The sequence below is a fragment of the Cannabis sativa genome, chromosome 6 (assembly GCF_029168945.1).
Source record: "Cannabis sativa cultivar Pink pepper isolate KNU-18-1 chromosome 6, ASM2916894v1, whole genome shotgun sequence".
Lineage (NCBI taxonomy): Eukaryota > Viridiplantae > Streptophyta > Magnoliopsida > Rosales > Cannabaceae > Cannabis > Cannabis sativa.
The window spans coordinates 46,526,620-46,539,559 of record NC_083606.1 but is presented as its reverse complement, the minus strand read 5'-3'; the positions used below and the strand labels follow the sequence as shown (position 1 = coordinate 46,539,559).

Genomic DNA, 12,940 nt, shown 5'->3' with positions numbered 1-12,940 from the left:
AAAGTAATTTCATCTCATTTGCAGATGGATGTACATTCAGGGGTGGATATGAGTTTTCGTTGTATTCTTAAAACGATCACTCTAGATTTTACCTTATGCAAAAGAAATTTGAAATGTTTGAAAAATTTCATGAATTTCTAGCAATGGTAAGTGGTTAAAGATCTTGCGAACTGATAGGGGTAGAGAAAAAGTTAGTAGATATGCAGTTCAAAGATCATTAATTTGATTTTGAATAATATCCAAACTTACCTCCCCAGAAATTCGAGTTGCATATTGATGATTAGTTACTAGTCGTTGCCTAAATCCTTCTATGGAAATTTAATTTCAGGATGATGCAATGGTTGTATACTTAACGTAAATCATTACTAGATTCATGGATGACCTAATCGAAATCTTAAGAAAAGCTAGAACTGCTAACCCTGGTTTGCATGTTTGTTAGCTATTCTAAGTGATTAGGGGTGGAGCATCCCATAGTCATTAGATAAGAAAGTGTTTGTTTAAACAAATACCACCTTTTCTAAGAAAATGACTAAGTCTGAAAATAAAGTAGCAAATAAAGGAGATATTTTTTCTTGATTCCGAAAGTGTTCTATCATCTTATTTTACAAGATGATCCCACTGCCTCTGTTATCTTAACACAACTGAAGAGGTCTAACCATTTAGTTTTCTTTGACATAGTTCACGGTACCTTGTTGTAGTGGGAGAGTTTCTAGGAACTCACCTTCTTATAACTTGGAAGACACTAGTGATTAAAATCCATTGTGAGTTTAAACAAGTAATGGATTGTCAAGATAAGAAACTAAGAAGAAAGCCAAGAGAACTATAGTTTGATCCATTCACATGGAGTAACCTAAAGTTTTCTATTACAAGGACATGATAGGAAATTTCGTTCATAAGTCTATTCAATGGACTTAACAAAACTTCCTATTCCTAGTATTGTAGGTTTGAGTTTAATTAAACCTATGGCTTGTGGTATACCTGGTAATTACTTACTCTAATGCAAGCAACTTACTTTAGTAAGATGCTGGAGCATTTTTCTTTCCAATGGAAATCTATAGAAGCTTCACAACTTCTTACACATAGAATTTATTTATCAAAGGAAAAGTCTCAACTATTCCAGAGAAGATAAAGCCATGAAAGAATTTCTTAAATCAACAGTGAGAGGTCTCAGATTTACTTTAGTATGCCTTAGACCAGACACCTACTGTTGAGTGGGAGTAATGAGTAGGTATCAGATTAATCCAGGAGAGGAACATTGGAAAACAATCAAGTAAATCTTAAGATTAAGAAGAGGAACTATATGTTAGTCAATAAGGGTGTTTGTTTAAAACTCTTAGACTACACCACATCAGATTTCAAGACTTGCCTTTGTGGAGTAGCGGTTTTGGAGAAGTGTAAAAACCTATCTGAAATCTCTTGGTCTACCAGAAAGAGACTGAATGTTAAAAGTTGCAGGAAAGATACTTTTTCAGTCTAAGGAAAGTTCTATACATTTGTGGCAGTGTTCCAACTTGCCTTAACTACTAGGGTTACTTCCTGTATAACAAAAGAGTAGTTGCCCAAAAGTATAGAATCCAGTATCCCAAAAGAGTAGACATATAGAGAGGAATTTCACATTATCAAGGATTTTGTGATTAAGGAAGAGTAATGGTGGAGAAGAGGTTGTGTTTAATTCAACCTGTCAGATCCCATTACGAGGAGTATACTACTATTACACTTGATTGGTATATCAAGGTGTTAATGATTATTTGAAATGCACTTTTTGTTTTATATTAGTGCAAGTGGGAGTTTGTTGGGTTTTATAACCTAAATAAAACTCATTTCATATAATCAGATTTACTTATTAATAAAGATCAGAAATAACATTTTATGTTGCATGGTTCACATGATTTATTTCATGATTATATGTATATAATGTATGAATTCTTTTTAAGTCCAGAACATATGAGTTGGTTAAAGATTATAGTGTTGTCAGCACAGTGGAATATAATCTTTATTATATGTTCAAAAGTAGATTCCCTGATTTGTCAGAACACTGGATTTAGACTGACATGGTATAATCAGCGATAGGTATTCTTACACCTTGGAAAAGTTTTATGTCCTTTCCAGGACATTGGCAAAGTTTACCAGTATCGGATGCATGGAGTATGCATTGGAATGGACCGATATTGAACTTTGATTAGATATGTTAGAGTTAGTAGGATCAAAATTCTAGTTTATGCAAGGAAGAAAACAGAGCATGAGTCAGCAGCGTAGTGATTATCTGATAGCATAGTTAGTTTTTTTTTTATCTTACTCGGGGGCGAGTAAGAATCTAGTTTGGGGGATTTTGTTAGGTTATAATTAACCTATATTTCGGGTCTTTAAAGTTAGCATTATCTCGTCTATTGGTGTCTTTTGGAGCAGTTTTACGCTTGATTTTCATTATTTCAGGTTCCCGGGGTGTTAAAGTTCTAATTCAGTCAAATGGCGAAAAACTGGGACAAACTTGGAAAAAATTGGAAAATTCGGTTCCAGAAGCATCAGTAGTCGCGACCTCCAGAGAGCCAGGTCGCGACCCTTTTTCCTGGTCGCGACCCTGGTCGCGACTTCGTGAGTTTGGCAGAAACTCGGTTTTTCGAGTTTTGCCTGTAGTCGCGACCAGCTTAAATGCTAGTCGCGACTAGGTACGGAAATCGCAGATTTGACCTAATTTTGATTTTTCACTCAATTGGAGGCTCACCACTCATCTCTATATAAGGAATACGACATTGAAGGTCAGAACTAAGCAAAAACAGACCTAATAGTGGAGGCAAGTGGAGAGGAAGCTATCTTGAAGACCCGGAGCGATACCACCTTCTAGTTTCTTTCTTTTACCCTTTTTATTCTTCTTTATGTTTGTTTTTATTTCTGAATTAATCATGGATGTTGTTGGAGTTATTATGAACTAAATTTCCTAATAAGGGAGGATGATGATTGTTGTTTAAGTTTATGCCTAGTTAATAAATAATTGCCATTCCTTTATCTTATGTGTGAATACTATCTTTATTTGTGTTTAATTTCATGTGCAAGCTTGATGACCTTTTACATGTTCTATGATCCTAATTCGAAATCTGAAAAGTGAGAATTGGGAATGCTAAAATTTGGATAGTCTAGGTTTTGATGTAAAACGAAAGTATTTACATAGCCTTAGTGACTAATAGATTATTGCTTAATGCTGATTTTGTGTTGATCTAATTAAGAAGTTAATTAGAGAACATATTATTTAGAACCTAAAAGATCTGAAAAGAGTTAGGTTAATCTATAATCTGTCTTTCACATTGTGATAAGGATAGCAATTAGGTATTGACATAGGTAGCTTATCAATAGGATTCACCTCCCTAATCTCTCATCTTGATTAATCTTCGTTTATTTTCTCTTTAATTTCTGAGTTATTTACTTTTAAAATTGCAACTTATTATTTTACCAAATAGAATCATAAGTATAGTTTAGTAGTACTTAATCCAATTCCCTGTGGTTCGACCTCACTTGAGATACTACTTGATACGTACACTTGCGTAATAAACAGAATTTTCGTAACAAGTTTTTGGCGCCGTTGCCGGGGAATCGTTTAAAGATTAATATTACACAAAATTATACTAACTTCTACTTTGGTATATTTTCTCTTACTGATTTTTCTAATCTTTTTCTTGCAATATTTTCGTGATCTATTTCAGGAATCATAAGTGTATGCGCCGTCAAGGACAAGCAGTGATATTACCAGTTGATCCCGAAATCGAGAAAACTTGTAGGAGAAACTGAAGGAACAAGAGGCAAGAGGGAGTTTCAGCAACTGCTGAAACTTCAGAAATCATGGCTGCTAATGCTGCAAACAATGGAGGCAATAACGGTAACAATGGTGGCGCAGTAGAAGATCAAGCTAATGGCCGCAGCTTGAGAGATTACATTCTCCCTACTCTGACGGGAGTGCAGTCGTGTATCAGGCCACGGCGATGGATGCAAATAACTTTGAGATCAAACTGCCATACTTCGGATGGTGCGATCTTCGCCCGGTTGGTGGCCTCCCTTCTGAAGATCCTAATCTGCATCTCTCTAACTTCATGGAACTTTGTGAAACCTTTAAAGTTAATGGAGTTAGTGATGATGCTATTCGACTGAGACTGTTCCCATTCTCTCTTAGAGAACGAGCCAAGAGTTGGCTAAACTCCTTGCCACCCAACTCTATCGCCACCTGGAATGATCTGGCAACGAAATTCTTGTCAAAGCTCTTTCCTCCAGCCAAGTCTGCAAAGCTGAGAGGAGAAATTAATAACTTCTGCCAACAAGATAATGAATCTCTCCATGAGGCTTGGAAGAGGTTTAAAGATCTGATCAGAAAGTGCCCTCACCATGGTATAGAGAAGTGGATGCTGGTCCACAACTTTTACAATGGGTTGGTAGGAAACACAAGAACTGTAATAGATGCTGCAGCTGGAGGAACCTTTATGAGGAAGAGTGCTAATGAGGCTTATGATCTATTGGAGGAGATGGCTCTAAACAATCAACAGTGGCCAACTGAGAGGAGTCAATCAAAGAAGGTAGCTGGTGTGTTAGAGGTCGATGCCATCACAAAGTTGACAGCACAGGTTGAGGCATTGACAAAGATAATTGCAGGGCAAGCTAAACAAGCCCAAGTTGTGTGTGAGTTATGTGGGGGAAGCCATCACTTTTCAGAATGCCAAGTTGATGTGGATGATTTGCCAATGGATGAAGCTAAAGCCATTGGAAACTATTCACAGAACAACAACAACAACTATGGGTTCAACCAGGGTAATAACCGAAGAAACAGTGGGTTCTATCAGCAACGAAATCAGAACCAGAATCAGAATCAACAGTTTAATCAACAACAAACCTCTGGTGGAAATTCTAGTTTGCGGATGCATTTGCTTGCTTCAATTCATGACTGAAACTAGATCTTCAATCAAAGACCTGCAGACACAGATGGGCCAACTAGCAACTCAAGTAGCAACCCGTCCTCAAGGGAATTTGCCTAGCACAACTGAAGTAAACCCCAAGGAAAACTGCAAGGCAATTACCCTGAGAAGCGGTAAAAATTATGATGGTCCTGAATTGCCACAACTAGTGAATGGAGAAAAGGAGAATGAAGAACAACCGATGTCAACCCCAGCACCCACTCCAACGAAGGCTACTGATAGCCAAACACAACCACAGCAGTCTCCACCAACTAATAGTGATCACCATGTAAAAATACCATACCCTCAAAGGCTTAGAAAGTCAAGCTTAGACAAGCAGTTCACCAAATTCCTGGAAGTGTTCAAAAGACTTCACATTAACATTCCCTTTGCTGAAGCTTTAGAGCAGATGCCAAGTTATGTGAAGTTTATGAAGGAAATCCTGTCAAAGAAGAGAAAGATGGAGGATTATGAGACAGTTTCTCTAACTGAAGAGTGCAGCGCCATCCTACAGAAGAAACTCCCTCCTAAACTCAAAGATCCAGGGAGTTTCACTATTCCTTGTACTATAGGAAGAATTGAGGGAATAAATGCACTTTGTGACTTGGGAGCTAGCATTAACTTGATGCCTCTATCGGTGTTTAAAAGATTGCAGTTGGGTGAAGCAAAGCCAACAACAGTAACTCTCCAATTGGCGGACCGATCACTAGCCAATCCTAGAGGAGTCATTGAGGATGTGTTAGTTAAGGTTGACAAGTTCATCTTTCCAACTGACTTCATCGTTTTGGATATGGAAGAAGATAGCAATGTCCCAATTATTCTTGGGAGACCATTCTTGGCAACTGGCCAAGCCTTAATCGATGTTCAGAAGGGTGAATTAAAGCTGAGAGTCCAAGGAGAAGAAGTGGTCTTTAATGTACTAAAGGCTATGACGTACCCAAAGGCAAGTGATAACTGTTTCTTCATTGACTTGATTGATGAAATGGTGAGTGAGAAAAAGCTGCTAGATGATCCTCTTGAACTAAGTCTAACTGAAGATGAATTGACGGAGCAAGAAGGACAAGAGGTCATGGGGTATGTGAAGTGGCTTGATTCCTATGGGCCTTTGAACAAAAGATATTTTGAGGAATTGGGAGCGGTTCCAAAAGAGCTAAAGCCATCTACTGAAAAGCCCCCAGAACTTGAATTGAAGGTGCTTCCTAGTCACTTGAGGTATGAGTTTTTGGGTCAAGATAAAAAGCTGCCAGTTATTGTTTCAGCTTCTCTCTCTGATGTGGAAACTGATAGACTTTTGAGGGTACTTCGAGCTCATAACAAGGCCATCGCTTGGACACTAGGTGATGTTAAAGGAATCAGTCCTTCAACAGTGATGCATCGAATTCTCATGGAAGACAATGCCAAACCAACTATTGATGCTCAACGAAGACTCAATCCACCCATGAAAGAAGTAGTCAGAAAAGAAGTAGTTAAGTGGTTGGATGCTGGAGTTGCTTATCCTATTTCAGATAGTAAGTGGGTTAGCCCGGTGCAAGTGGTCCCAAAGAAAGGTGGAATGACGGTGATCAAGAATGAAAAGAATGAGTTGATTCCCACAAGAACGATCCTTGGTTGGAGGATGCATCGATTATAGGAAACTCAACAAAGCAACAAGAAAAGATCACTTCCCTTTGCCCTTCATTGATCAAATGCTAGACAGATTAGCGGGGCAAGAATATTACTGTTTTCTTGATGGATATTCTGGATACCACCAGATAGCTATAGCACCTGAAGATCAGGAGAAGACTACTTTCACATGTCCCTATGGTACCTTTGCTTTCAGAAGAATGCCCTTCGGCTTGTGCAACGCCCCTGCCCCTTTTCAAAGGTGTATGATGGCTATCTTTTCAGATTTGATTGAATCTTGTATTGAAATTTTTATGGATGATTTCTCAGTGTTTGGTTCTTCCTTTGATCATTGTTTGGAAAACCTGGAAAAAGTACTAACAAGGTGCGAGAAGTCTAACTTGGTGTTAAACTGGGAGAAGTGCCACTTTATGGTAACAGAAGGAATTGTTCTTGGGCACAAAATTTCAAAGGCAGGAATTGAGGTGGATAAGGCAAAGGTCTCAACAATAGAAAATTTGCCACCTCCGGTTTACGTAAAAGGAGTGAGGAGTTTCTGGGACATGCCGGCTTCTACCGCATTTATCAAGGACTTCTCTAAAATCTCAAAACCTTTATCGAGCTTACTTGTAAATGGAGTTCCATTTGAGTTCGGAGAAGATTGTTTAAAAGCTTTCAAGATTTTAAAGGAGAAATTGATTACAGCACCGATAGTAACTTCACCAAATTGGGAACTGCCGTTTGAGTTGATGTGTGATGCTAGTGACTATGCCATTGGAGCGGTTCTGGGTCAAAGAGTTGACAGAGTATTCCACACAATCTACTATGCTAGTAGAACTCTGAATGATGCTCAATTAAACTACGCCACTACAGAGAAAGAAATGCTGGCAATAGTGTTTGCTTGTGACAAATTTCGACCCTACCTGATTGGAAATAAGGTAATTGTCTACACAGATCATTCAGCAATCAAATACCTTATGACCAAGAAGGATGCAAAACCAAGACTGATTCGGTGGGTACTTTTACTTCAAGAGTTCGACTTAGAGATAAAAGATAAAAAGGGCACCGAGAACCTGGTAGCAGACCACTTGTCAAGATTAGAGCTGCAAGAGAGTCAGAATACAAAGGAGGTACAAATAAATGAGCAATTTCCTGATGAACAACTCTTTAGTGTGAGGGAAAACCTGATGGTACCATGTTACGCTGACTATGTTAATTTCTTGGCTGCAAAAATAACTCCACCCGAGCTTTCGCGTCAACAATTGAAGAAATTCTTTTCTGAGGTGAAACATTACTATTGGGAAGAACCAATCCTCTACAAGCACTGCGCTGATCAGATCATAAGGAGATGTGTGCCTGAAGAGGAGATGTATTCTATCCTAAATCAACATCATGCTTTACCATGTGGGGGACATTTTAGTGGAAATAGAACAGCTGCAAAGGTGTTGCAAAGTGGATTCTTTTGGCCAACGCTATTCAAGGATGCTACTACTTTTGTAAAGGCATGTGATCGTTGTCAACGAACAGGTAATATCTCAAGAAGAAACGAGATGCCTTTAACATGAATTTTAGAAGTTGAATTGTTTGATGTATGGGGAATAGACTTTATGGGTCCTTTTCCTTCATCCTTTAGCAATCAGTACATTCTCTTGGCTGTTGATTATGTGTCTAAATGGGTTGAAGCTTCAGCTACACCTCAAAATGATGGAAAGACAGTTCTCCGCTTCTTACAAAAGAACATTTTTACTCGGTTTGGTACTCCTCGAGCAATAGTAAGCGATGAAGGGAGTCACTTCTGTAACAAGCAGTTTGAAGCACTTCTTTCAAGATATGGTGTCCGACATCGAACTGCTTTACCATACCATCCCCAAAGTAATGGCCAAGCTGAAATCTCTAACCGAGAGATTAAGATGATTCTGGAGAAAACAGTGCAAAGATCAAGGAAAGATTGGTCAAGGAAGTTAGATGACGCACTGTGGGCATACAGAACAGCTTTCAAAACACCGATTGGCATGTCCCCATATCGGTTGGTGTTTGGAAAGGCTTGTCATTTACCGGTGGAGTTAGAGCATAGAGCTTTTTGGGCCATGAAGACTCTTAACATGAAACTAAAAGCTGCAGGGGAGAAAAGACTGTTACAGTTGAATGAGCTAGATGAGTTTCGGAACGAAGCCTATGAAAATGCAAAGATATACAAGGAGAGAACTAAAAAGTGGCATGATCAAGGTCTAATACGGAAAGAGTTTCAACCAGGGCAGCAAGTGTTACTTTTTAATTCAAGGCTGAAACTGTTTCTTGGAAAGTTGAAATCAAGATGGTCGGGACCATTCACGGTGGTCAAGGTGTTTCCTTATGGAGCGGTGGAGTTAAAAGGTGAAAGTCCAACAACTTTCAAAGTCAATGGACAGCGTTTAAAGCTCTACTTGGGAGGTCAGTTTGACCAAGCCAAGTCCGCCATGATCTTGGCGCCACCTTGAAGTGCAAGGCTCAGCGTCCAGCTGTATGACGATAAACACAGCGCTTCTGGGAGGCAACCCAAGTATTATTTTTTTGTTAAACTTTTGATTATGTTTTAGTCTACTTTAGTATTGTTAGTATTTTCAATTTTTAGATTAGTACCAGACATTATTTCTTTTTAATTGAATCGTGAAAAGCGTGAAAAAAAAAATTTATTTTCGACCTGAAGCCCAGTAGTCGCGACTAGCATTAAGCCTAGTCGCGACCTATTTCCCAAGTCGCGACCTCAGTCGCGACTTGCTGATTTTCCAGAAAGGCATGAATTTTCATCGTTAGCTAGTCGCGACTAGGCTTAGGCCAAGTCGCGACTTGCTGACCAGAATTTCTATAAATTCACACTTTCCCCCTCATTCAACCCTACACAAACCAAATTCAAATTTCAAATCCTCTCAGCCGACCCTACCCTATTTTCATCTCAAAAATTCAATTTTTCATCTCCAATCTTCAATCTTTTCATCTTTTCTCAAATTCCTTAAACCCAATCTAATCAAAAACCCAATTTCACTCAACAATCTACACATATCATCAAAACCCACACCAAAAAATTACCCAAATCCAAAAATAACCATTGTTTTCACCCTCAACCTCAAGCTTTCATGAACATTCAACAATGGAGGTGGAGTAAAGCTTTTTCGGGTTTGTAAGTATCACTTTCTTCATTCTTTCAAGAATTTGATTAATTACTTTTAGATTTTGAGTGATATAAATGTGTGTGGTGCAAAAATATTTATGATATTGGGTTTGTTATTATTGTATTGTGGTATTGAGTGTTTGGGAATATTGTTTGAGTGAATTTTTATTTTTGGGATAGAGAAAATTTAAGGGGAGGTGCTGCCCAATTTTTCTTAGAAAAAAAAAAGTTTTAGAAAAAAAAGTTTCAGAAAAAAAAAAAATCGAAAAAAAATAGAAAAAAAAAAGAGAAAAAATGGCACCAAAGAGGACTAGGAATGTTGAGGAAGGTTCGTCTTCAAACCCACCACCAACGGGTTTTGATAGAACCCGCTTTGGCAGTATCGAGGCTCACAATCGCTTCGTAAGGTTGAAGAATAGAGCTTATATTGAAGATCGGGGTATTGAATTCCCGGAAAATCCATTGAGGCGCCAACCTCAGTTTGAAACGATCAGAGCGCAAATTGAGAGAATGAAGTGGGGAAGCTTTGTGGATACTCGGGGTCGGGCTAATGTTACTATGGCCTGTGATTTCCTTGCGAATTGGCCTGACCGCCGGAATGGGGAAGTGAAGGTTCGTGGAAAGAAAGTTCCCGCCACTGCTGACGCATTCAATGTGATGTTCTCTGTCCCAGATTACACTAGGGAGGAACAACGCCTCCGAATTATTGAGGAGGAAGAGCAGTTTGATATGGTGGATGTCGCGGAGACAGTGGGATTTCCTGGGTTGAGGTTCCATGACAATGATGGTACCGAGGGGTCGCCCAATATTCTATACCGGTGTGAGCTGAACCCGGTGGCAAAAACATGGCTGTACTTTGTGAGTGCTCGGTTAGTGCCCAACAAGCATTTTTCCGATGTCCAAATGGATCGCCTAAAATATGTGTACGCCATAATGAAGGGGTACAACATTAACATTGGACAAGTCATAAGGCAAAGCATTGACCAAATCGTGCAAGGAGCCACGGGAGGTGGTTTCGGTTTGGCGGGAGTTATCACAGAACTCTGCGGGGCATATGAAGTTCCCCAGTTAGAGTTTGACAACACGGTGTTGCCACTTCGCAAGATGGACATCGCCTTTGTCAACAGGCTGAAAGAGCCACACCCCTATGGTCAGCCACCACCTGATGCACCGCAAGGGCGTAGGCGGCAACGTGAGCCTAGTGTTGAAGAAGAAGAAGAGGAGCAACCACTACAATTGCCTGGGCCCATCGATCCTACAACATAATACACTCATGCACAGCTGAGTTACATAATTCAGCAGAACAACCACATGCAACAATACATGGTGCAGAGGAGTATCTATGATGAGGGACAAGTTCAGCAACTCAACTCTCTCATCAACAGAATGAACATTGGGATTGATGACCCGAACTACTTGGCACAACCTCCTCGGTTCTATCCCTATGACCAGCCGCCACCACCCAACCCTTTCTGAAAGGGTCTCAGGTAAGTTTCTTCTCTCTGCATATTACTGTATACATTGGGGACAATGTAATATTTAGTTTGGGGGGAGAGGCTTAAAACTTTTAAATTCTGCACTTTAATTTCTGCATTTTAATTTTATGTTTTAGTTTTTTGTTTTAGTTAAGGAATGGCAATAAGCTTGATGATAGTTGTATACTGTTGATTAGTGTGATGTGATCTGAAACTGTAAAATAACTGTGTGCTTGATTTTGTTAACTCTTTGGATTAGTTTGGATGCTTAGAAACCTGTGTTTTTCTGCAAATACTCAATTTGTGAAAATTGTTATAACTGTTTTACTATGGTTTGTGGTAAGATTGACAGGATAGCTTAGAACTTGCATGTTTATTCTTTTGAGGCAAAATCCTTGATAGTGTTCAATTGGAATATGACTTAGGCATTTGTTGGATAGTTTGAGCCTTTCAAGCCTACCATAATGTGTATCCCTAGTTACCCTTTTGAGCCTTAACCTGTTGTGTTTTCACCCACTGATTTGAAATTTTGCAACCACACTATTAATTTTTATTCTCACCATGATTATCCATGATATCATAAGCTATATGATTAGTTTGGGGGAAAAGAAACATTTAGTGTGACGAAATAGTGAGAGGGAGAAAAATTTGTGTAAGATTGAGATGAAAGAAGAGAAAAAAAAATTGTGTAATTCAATGTCACTGAAAAAAAAAAAACAAAGCATTGAGAAAAAAAAGAAGTAAAGAATATGATTTCAGTAATGTTGGAAAATAAAGAAATATATCTTCTCTCAATCTTGGTAAACTTGGGAACAGTATGGGGTTTTTAAAAAAGAAAAGTAAAAAGTGGGGGTTCTGTTTGTGTGCTTATGATATCTTGAGCCAAAATTGTCTCTTGCCTATCCCTGAATATCTGAGCCATATTACCTAAGCCTTGAAAAGACCTAATGATTCCAAAGAATACTGTCAACATTAGTGGAGAAAGGTAAACATGCAAGCTTATGAGTTATCGGGTTGTGGAACTAATGGAAAGAGTAAAACTTTTATAACGATGTTTCATATTTGAGTAGATTGTTGCAGTTGTACATAGTGTTATTAATTGAGCATCCGAGTTAATTGTTAGAGTTAGTAGGATCAAAATTCTAGTTTATGCAAGGAAGAAAACAGAGCATGAGTCAGCAGCGTAGTGATTATCTGATAGCATAGTTAGTTTTTTTTTTATCTTACTCGGGGGCGAGTAAGAATCTAGTTTGGGGGATTTTGTTAGGTTATAATTAACCTATATTTCGGGTCTTTAAAGTTAGCATTATCTCGTCTATTGGTGTCTTTTGGAGCAGTTTTACGCTTGATTTTCATTATTTCAGGTTCCCGGGGTGTTAAAGTTCTAATTCAGTCAAATGGCAAAAAACTGGGACAAACTTGGAAAAAATTGGAAAATTCGGTTCCAGAAGCATCAGTAGTCGCGACCTCCAGAGAGCCAGGTCGCGACCCTTTTTCCTGGTCGCGACCCTGGTCGCGACCCTGGTCGCGACTTCGTGAGTTTGGCAGAAACTCGGTTTTTCGAGTTTTGCCTGTAGTCGCGACCAGCTTAAATGCTAGTCGCGACTAGGTACGAAAATCGCAGATTTGACCTAATTTTGATTTTTCACTCAATTGCAGGCTCACCACTCATCTCTATATAAGGAATACGACATTGAAGGTCAGAACTAAGCAAAAACAGACCTAATAGTGGAGGCAAGTGGAGAGGAAGCTATCTTGAAGACCCGGAGCGATACCACCTTCTA

General features: G+C 39.0%; 1 non-coding gene across 1 annotated transcript; it reads right to left on the bottom strand.

Moving 5' to 3' along the window:
• Nucleotides 1–4,268: 4,268 nt before the first annotated feature.
• On the bottom strand, nucleotides 4,269–4,375 carry LOC115696056 (small nucleolar RNA R71). The gene has a single exon (XR_004007654.2). It is a non-coding gene; the product is annotated as a small nucleolar RNA R71 (small nucleolar RNA).
• Nucleotides 4,376–12,940: the final 8,565 nt, after the last annotated feature.